General features: G+C 44.9%; 1 pseudogene; it reads right to left on the bottom strand.

Annotated features, from left to right (window-relative positions):
* Nucleotides 1-346: 346 nt before the first annotated feature.
* LOC132439192 (atlastin-2-like) lies at nt 347-5,024 on the bottom strand (annotated as a pseudogene).
* Nucleotides 5,025-9,450: the final 4,426 nt, after the last annotated feature.

Below are 9,450 nucleotides of genomic sequence, written 5' to 3'. Positions count from 1 at the left end.
GCATGAAAACCAATGCTCCTCAGCCAGTCTTCATGTCTTAGGAGCCATGAACAGAATGCTTAAAACCAACAAACAATTTCACACTCTGTGGCGGCCATCTGTGAAGCCAGTTATACTAAACTACTTCTACAGTTGATTGTAAACTTTGGTTTATTTTTATTTGAGTTCTCACTGTACAGCAAGAATGAGAAAAAGAAAGAGTGGAGTCCATGAAGAGATGAACTGTCAGTCTGTCTTTAATCTGGCATGATGAGACACCTGGTCAGTCAGGTCTGCTTTGATAGAGTTTGTTACAGACTGCCTTATGTTTTCCTCCATGAAATTGTCAACCAAGGGTCTTCAATACCTATTCCCATAGCGTTTCAGCAATCTGATCAATCATTATCCCAATTTCTCTGAACTCCCCAGAGTATTTAACATATGCCCAAGTACAAAGAGACGTCAGTGCTAACCCCATGACAAGGTTACACAAGACGGCTATAGAGTTTAGGCCAATGAAGCCAGTCAGTCCTGAGATTATATACATAGCAAACATGACTGCAAACAGTGTGGCAGGGGTATGAGCAACATAGAAGATATTTTTGCCATCATTGTGCTTTATAAAATTTGCATAGGTTTCTTCTATTTCAGCCTCAAACTGGTCCTGATAACGACGGCAGAATTCATCTCTACCCATTTTTTTTTTTTACTGAACAAGACGGTTTAATTGCCACTTCCTTGAGATCCAGGTGTTTTTGCTCCAGAGTGCAGTGTAAGGGTTGTCCCCACCGCCTACTTGCTCCATACTTTTGCAATAGATCTCTCTTGCTCCTGCTACTGCAGCAAGATTATTAGCTTCAGCTGTTGCCTGAAGCATGGACTTTGGATGTGGAAGTTCCTCTCCTTGATAAATTTTAATGTAAGCCTTGAAGTATTGTACAAGATCTTTACAAATGACTTTAGATCCACTTATCTCTTTTTCTAACAAATTTTCTGGGGCAAGTAGCAATGGAATCAGATTTCGAAGCTCTCGTTTAAACTCTTCATCAATATCTTTCAATCTCCCATCAAAACTAGGATTAGTTGCAACTTTAAGACCAGGATTTGGCAAAAGGAAGCAACCAAGATTTGAGAAACAGTTGTGAATGTGCTTCCTTACATTCTGTAGCTCTTCATGTTGACTTTGTTTTACCTGCAATCTCTTTTCAAGGAATTGTTTTCCACCTTCCAAACCATATGAATGTTCATAAGGATAACTCCAGTCTCAAATCAAAAACATTAATGTCTGAAATGGTTTCTGGTCGATTTCTTCCATTGCAATTCTGCCGTATTCTGTAAATAATTGCAAGTATTGAAGATCATCTTCTTGAATATTTTGAGACAAATTATATACCTGGACAGAGCCAGTCACAGTGCTCAGAGCAAACACTGTTGCACTATCTTTGATAGTTGACTGGCTATCGAAGGCACCCTGGGTATCCCTCAGCAGCACAGCCACTTTTGTTCCATTAGGTCTCTCGATCACAAACACTTCATTCCAGACGTGTATGCCTGTTGTTTCTCTTTTGCAACCAACCCGCCATGTAAATCCAGTCAATGGTTCATTGTTTCCACCAATCCAACTTTGAGAATCCTTGTTATACATATATCTAAGCATGAAGTCCAGTAGAAATGATTTCCCTTTAGGAAAAGCTCCTGCCATGGATACCACTGCTATGTTAAGGTCTCGTATGTGCTCCTGTAGCAATATCTGCTCCAAAGCTTCTTCATCAAGCTCAAAGTTATGGTCATCTTCATGTGCAAGAACAATCTATACTGGACATGGTTTCTTCATAACCTCATCAGAGTCTACTAGGTCATCATCTTCATAATTCTCACCTAGGAGGGTCCTGGACAAGACGTGGTTAACTCCGGTGTTTGGGTCACTGGTTCGCCTCCGTCACTGCAGCCCCTCGTGTGGCTGCCGCCTCCGCGCTGCCTCGTCCCCCTCAGCCGTCTTGGACAGATTTAAAATTAACTCCCCCTAGAATGCTATTTTATTTTTTTTAATTTAAGTATAGTTGATTTACAATGTTGTGTTAGTTTCTGGTGTACTATTTACAATAGCCAGGCATGGCTAAATGTCCATCGACAGATGAATGGATAAAAAAGATGTGGTATATACATATATACACACATGCGCGCGCGCACACACACACACACACACACGTACACACAATGGAATATTACTCAGCCATAAAAAAGAGTGAAAACAGTTTCTCAACTGAACACTGGGCTGAGCTGGTCTTCAGGATGCACTGAGTCCTAGATGGCATTTGGGGCGGGTATCTGAAAGTCCATGCTATGAGCATCTTTGTCCCCATGTTAATCCTCTCTTCCCACCCAGGCCACCAGGATGCTGCTTCTTCCCACCACTGTTGCTATGGTAACTGGCTGGCAGTCTTACATACCAGCCATCAAACATGCTGAGCAAAGCCCGTTTGTACCACTAACTCAGTCATACTGCGGAAAGCCGGATAGATACACATTCCAGTTGTGGTGGGGGACTTGATGGCTCTGGCCAACGGGTGCAGCCAATGTCCCTGAAGGCGGAGGTGTGGCTGCAAATGAGCAGTAGAGATGGGTCAGCTCAGATCTGGGTCGAGTCCTGCTTCTGCCGCTCAGTAGCAATGTGCCCTTGGGAGTCAATGAATTTCCTGAATCTCAACTTCCTTATCTGGCCAACAGGGAGGGCTGTTCTGCCCCCACAGAGCTGGGGCAGCAGTAAATGAGACCACAGGGGAGTGCAGAAGAATTGTGAGCCCTCACTGTGGTTTGCCATTTCGCAACCACTCTCAGGGTCGAGTCATTTCTCCCAGATGTGCAGGAACAGAAATCAGCGTAAGAAACTGGTTCCCTAAGGAAAGCCCCTGACTCAGCCCCTATTTGGTTCAGTTGCTGAGGGTGGGTAAGTGTGGGCTTCCGCTGGCTTCCAGAGGGCAGTGTGTCTGGCAGAGTTTCTGTCTAGACACTGGCTGAGGGCTCTGCCCAGCCTCTCCCCAGCCTCCTTGTTCCTGGGGCACAGATGCCTTACTATTCCTCAGGGCCAACAGCTCAGGATCCAGGAAAGCAAGAGGGCTTTTCCCTGCTGTCATGGGCTGAACTGTGCCCACTCTGCATTCATATGTTGAAGTCCTAACCCTCAGTACCTCAGGATGTGACTGTATTTGGACATGAGGTCTTTAAAGGGGTGATTAAGTTATACTAAGTCATTAACATGCGTCCTAATGCAATATCACTGGTGTCTTTAGAAGAAGAGATTAGGACACAGACATGCACAGAGAAAAGACCGTGTGAAAACACAGGGAGAAGATGGTCATCTACAAGCCAAGGAGAGAGGCCTCAGAAGAAACCAAACCTGCTGACACCTTGATCTTAGAACTTAACCTTCCAGAATTATGAGAAAATCAATTGTTGTTTAAGCCACCCAGCCTGTGACACTTGGTTATGGTAGCCTGAGCAGACTAACGTGCCTGCCCTTCCTCCTCACTGTAAGTAAGAGAATTCCAGCTCCCATGGGGACCCTTGGAGACAGGGACCCTTCTGGAACCACCATGAAGTGGGACTCTTCATCTTGTTTCCGATTGCTCTGTCTCTCACTGCTCGCTGGCCTCATCTCTGCACCTCTGCACCTCTGCACCTCTGCACTGGGGTTCCCAGGACCCCAACTCCATGTCTCCCCAAGCCTGTCCAGCTCACATATTGCCCCCAGCTTGGAGAGAGGGACACATTAGGGGCATAGGCTGCAGCTTGTAACACACCTCTGGGCGCCACAAGTCCCATCTCTGTGACCAGTTCTGATTTCAGTCACAGGTGTGATACAGAGCTCTTGTCCACTGGTGGTTCCCACTCCAGGCTCTCAGCTGCTGGGGGCTTCTCTGAAGCCAAAGGGAACCTACAGACCCTGTGCAAATGAACGAAGCCCAGAAGTGCTGGGCATCCACATCTCTAGGGGCAGATTTCAGGTGAGGGAGAAAGGGAGCGGGGTAATTCTCCTGCCTCTGTCCTTCCTGGACCATCTGAGAGGCACTCCATACTCTTCTCAGGGTTCTGCGAAGTCAGTCTGTTGCTGACAGCGTGATGTTTATAATGCCCTTTACGCAGGCCTGCCTTCCATGTCTCACTCTCCCCAGCCCCTCATTCCTGCTTCCTGGCATCATCTCCCAAATAAACCACCCGCACCCAAGCCCTTGGGCTCTGCTTTTGGGGAAGGCAGATTTGGGCATAGCTTTACCACTTTCCAGCTAGAGAGCAGTATGGAAAGATTTCACTTTCCTCATTTGTAAAATGGGGACATGACTATCTCACAGGCTGGTTACAGGAGTTAAATGAGATCACCATGGTGAAGTGAGTTGTAAACTGTGCAAGGTGATCTCAAAGCTAATATTTGTTATTATTTTTAGTTTCGTGGTAGCATAGGTCCTTCCTTCACTGTTCTTTCATTTAAAAAGAAGAAGAAAACCCCACCTCCATCTCATTCCCTAGGGTCCCTTGTGCTGCCAGGTGCAGGTGAACATCCTTGAGGAGGAATGGGTGCTAAGGGGTTGACACAGCCCCGCCCCTCCCCCTCCTTCCCCAAACAGCATCAGTGTTTATCAGTGGGCTTCTATAAAGACAGCTGGCAGAGAGGGCACTGAGCGGAGGAGACACAGGGGTGGCAGGTCTTTCCAGCCCAGCTGGCGTCAGTGCTGTCTGTGTGTCTGGGTGTCACAGGCTGGGCTTGGGGCTTATGCAGGAGCCCGGGAAGGAGCAGGATGGAGGCCTCAGATTTCCTGACACAGCCCTGGCCCTCTTCCAGGAACGCCTGCTGCGGGCTACCTACCTGGCTGCTTCTTGCCCCTGCTCCAAAGGCCGACTTGGCTGTTCCCTGCTCTGGGACCCTGCACTGACCCAGGAGCAGCATTGAGACCCTCCTCCTGGTTCCCGCTCTTCTTGCACACCCTCCACCAGAGCCCTGTGCTTCTGCAGACCAAGAGCTCCTTGAGAGGAGGGCTGCATCTCTGCATATGTGTTCAAGCATCTAGAACAATGACTGTTGGCCAACAGTACAGGCTCGACAAACATTTGTAGACCTACGGCTAAGGTATGCCTGGGGGGACAGTGGGAGGCAAGCAGGGAGTCTTCACTCAAGGTAACTTTGGCTGGCACACAAAGTCCAGAATGCCGGGAGGCAAGTCAGGAGGGGTAGGATAAGGGGTGCGGGGACAGAGCTACTCACAGAGCAGAGACGTGAAGGCAAAAGGCAACGTGCAGGATGCAGTGTGGGTGGGCTGGGGTCTGAGGGGCTTCCTCAGGCTGGCTGGAGCTTTAGCTTAATTCTGAGAGTTCTTCCAGTGTGAAGGGCCAGAGCGAGTGGGTGGGACAGTCAGAGAAGATGCCCTCTATATACACTTGGCCACCATCCCTACCAGATCAGTCCCTGAGAAGCTGATCCCCCCAGAAGCCAACCAGATCTCTGGTTGAATACTGCTGAGTCCCCTGCAGATACAGACAGGTCCCAATGCAGTATCTATGGTGTCGGGTGCTGGGCAGGGGCGGATGCCACGGATCATTGCTTGTGTGAGGCTGGGCAGTGGGTGTCTCTCTTCACTCACAGAGCTGCTGCCCAGAGCACCCCACAGGGAATGCATGATGGATGGTTGGATGGATGGATGGACGAATGGTGTTGGAGTTGCTGAGATGTGATAGAGAACAGAGAATGCTGAGGGTCAGTCAGGAATGGCACCAAGCAGTCCTCCCCACACCTGTCCCTCCTTCTGTGCCACCTCCCAACAACGGCACCTCCTCCCTCCCTCCTTTCCACATGAGCCAGACACCCAGCTCTGTGCATTCCATATTCTTAGACTGTTCTGTCTCTACCACCACTATATTGGTCCAACTTCTCATCAGCCCTTCCCTGAACTGTTGAAATGTCTCCCTGCCCTGGCCTCTTCCCCCTGCCCACCAGCTTCCCCTCCCAGAGCCATCCTGCTGGAATCTTAGAATGGCCTCACATCTTCCGTGAGCTTCCCATATCCAAAACCAGAGAATAAGAACCCGTGATGGCTTTCTAATACAACTTGGCGAGGCTGAAGGACACGTCCCAGGCTTCCCTTTCTTGTATGTTTCCCACAGGCTACAGGGAGATTCTTGGGAGATTTGAGAGACTGAAGGGAAGCAGCAGCCATTTTGCAGCACGTGGGCATTATTGCTGATAAGCTGATTCATCTCATTGGCATGAAGCAGCAGCTAGACCTGCCATTGTCCCTCCTTCCCACAGAGCCTCTTCAGCTTCTCTGACTCCTGGGCCATGTACATGTGTCTTTAGCTCTGTGACAAAGGTCTGGAATTCTGCAGAAATACTTTGCAACACCAAAACCAACTGTGTGGACATCCTCAGTGCCTTCCCTGTCTGGCACTGCCAAGCATTGTCCATCTTTTTTCTCCACCATCTCTTGAACCCACTGTCCCCTTTATATTCTTACTGACTCAGATCCTCAAGGACGCTACCTGACCTCCATTCGTCTTCTCTCCATGTTATTCATTCAGTTGTTCAACAGTCATTAAGCATATACTGCATGTCAGACATCATTCTAGGCACTGTGAAAACAGCTCTAACCTTAACTTTCACCCTTCCCTCCTTATTCTAAGTGGTGCTTGAATAGTGACCAAAGGGGTAGTAGCAATAAAGCCTGCAGAATAGAGCCTGTATCTTAGTAGGAGAGGGGAGACAGATAGTAGATGAAATAGGTAAGTAGGAGGCAGGACTTCTAGCTATGTCTGAGTGATGAGGTCAGCAAAACCTCTTCGCCAAATGCAACTATAAATCTGGACAAAACTGACAAAAACAACCATTTCCATACTCTGAAATTGACCAAAGGCACGCAACAATCACTTATGCTTGAAAAACTGCTATACTTTAGGTAAGAACAGTGAGAGTCTGTGGTGTTCTTGCCAAGGGGTGCTTCTATCCCACTTTCCCCAGCTCAGTCCTCACAGAGGTTCTGCCAGGGTGGGGCACATCATGGGGACCAGCAACTTTGCTGACGAAGTCAAAAGTGGCTTATTCAATTTTGAGCAGTGGGTGGTGCCTACACCCAGAGGCATTGTCAGTGGAATAGACAATCTTGGCAGCAAGTGAATGGGGAGAACTAATGCTGTGTCTGAGTTTTTAGTCATTGTTGGGGCAAACATGTGCCTGGCTTAGGGTGCATGCACGTGCAGTGGAGACCAGAGAGGGCTCAGGGTACCCATACACTCCTGCCAACCCTAAGACTGTGGCAAATGCAGAGGTAATGTGAAGAGTCCAGCAGAAAGTAAAAGCCAGGGCAAACCTGAAGAACTTGAAAACAATCTGAACTTTGACTGCGTTTCCCTACCTCACGCAGATCTACTGGCAGAGAATGTAAGTTCTACTAGTTCAAGGTTTGAATGCAACATCTGTCCAATCATTGGCTGATCACTGAATTACACAGAAACAGAGGTGACCCCTAGGAAGCCAGTTTAAAAATAAAAGGAAGAATAAACAACAAATATAACCAGAGATATTAGTGACTGCATATTGTAGAGGAGACAGATTTAACAGATTTATCCCAGGCAAGTTACCAAACAATTCAACAACAACATTGTTTAGGTGAGTAAATTAGAATTCAGAGTTCCTACAATACATTATCTAAAATACCCAGTTTTTAATTAAAAAATTATAAGTGTACAAAGGAAAAGGAAAGTGTGACCCATACTTAGGAAAAAGGCCAATAGAAACTCTTTGAATATTCCCAGATTTTTGTATTTAGCAGACAAATACTTTTAAAAAACCCTATGTAAATACATTTAAAGAACTAAAGGGAACATGTTTAAAGAATTAAAGGGATGCATGATAATAATGAATCAACACATAGGGAATCTCAATGAGATAGAAAATATAAAAAAACAAATGGAAATTCTTGAGTTGAAAGTCCAATAATTGAAATGAAAAATTCACTAAAGGGGCTCAGCAGAAGATTTGAGATGGCAGAAGAAAGAATACATGAACTTTAGAACAGAGCTATAGAAATAACCCAATGTGAAGAATATAGAGAAACATGGAACAAAACAATTGAAGGAAAAAGAACAGACTCTCAGAGATCTTTGAAGCAACAATAAGTATGCCAATATATGTGTAATGCAAGTCCTAGAAGGAGACAAAAGAGAGTAACAGAAAAATTATTTCAAAAAAATAGTGGCTGAAAACTTCCCAAATTTGATGAAAAATATCATGTTTCACATGTAACCAACTTAAAAAATCCCAAGCAGTTTTAAAATACAAAGAGATTTATAGTTCAACACTTTAGAGTCCAAGTCTTGAAAGATAAAGAGAAAATCCTGACAGTGGCAAGAGAAAAACTTGTCCCCCTCATCACATGGAGGGGGACATCAACACGATTAACAGCTGACTTCTCATCTGAAACAATGGAGGCTAGAAGTGGAAGGCCATATTCAAAGGGCTGAAAGAAAAATAAAAACCATTAACCAGGAATTTTGTATCCAAATAGCTGTCCTACGAAAATGAAGGCAAAATTAACACATTCCCAGATAAACAACAACTAACAGAATTCCTTGCTGGCAGACCTGCCTCATAAGAAACACTAAAGGAAGTTCGTCAGGCTGAAAGGAAATGACACCAGGTGGCGACCAGCATCCACAGGAAGAGATGAAGCACACAGGAAATCATAAGTACATGGGTTAATATGAAAGACTCTATAAATATAGATTTTCTCATTTCTTCTCTCAACATCTTTTAAAGACTTAACTGTGTGTAAAGCAATAATTATAATAGTGTCCTTTGGGGTTTATAAGACATAGATGTAATACATATATGACAATAATAAATGGAAGGAGAAGAGAGGAAATGGAACTACCTTGGAGCAAAGTTTTTATGTTTCACTGGAATTAAATATTAATCTGAAGTAGATTAAGATACAATGCATATTGTAATCCCTAGAGCAAGCACTAAGAAAATGACACAAAAATATAGTAAAAAAAAAAAATTAAAAATTAAAGTGGTATACTAGAAAACATCTAATACAAAGAAGATGGTAAAGGAGGAACAGAGGAATAAAAGTAAAGGAGACATATAGAAAACAAGTTACAAAATGGAAAATGTAAACCCAATCATATCAATAATTTCATTAAATGTGAGTGGTCTAAATATCCCCATTCAAAGGGCAAAGACTGTCTTCATGAACTAGCAAGATCTAATTATATGCTATCTATAAGAGACACACTGTAGAGTCAGTGATACAAACTGGCTGAAAGGAAAAGGATGGAAAAAGGTATGCCATGCAACAGGAACCATAAGACAGCTGGAACTGGCTATATTAATATAAGATAAAATAGACTTTAAGAAAAGAAACATTACAACAAAGAGGAACGTTTTACAACGATAAAAGGGTGAATACATCAGGATGCTATAAC

Source organism: Delphinus delphis, chromosome 16 (genome assembly GCF_949987515.2).
Source record: "Delphinus delphis chromosome 16, mDelDel1.2, whole genome shotgun sequence".
NCBI lineage: Eukaryota > Metazoa > Chordata > Mammalia > Artiodactyla > Delphinidae > Delphinus > Delphinus delphis.
This window is presented reverse-complemented; position numbering and strand designations above follow the sequence as displayed.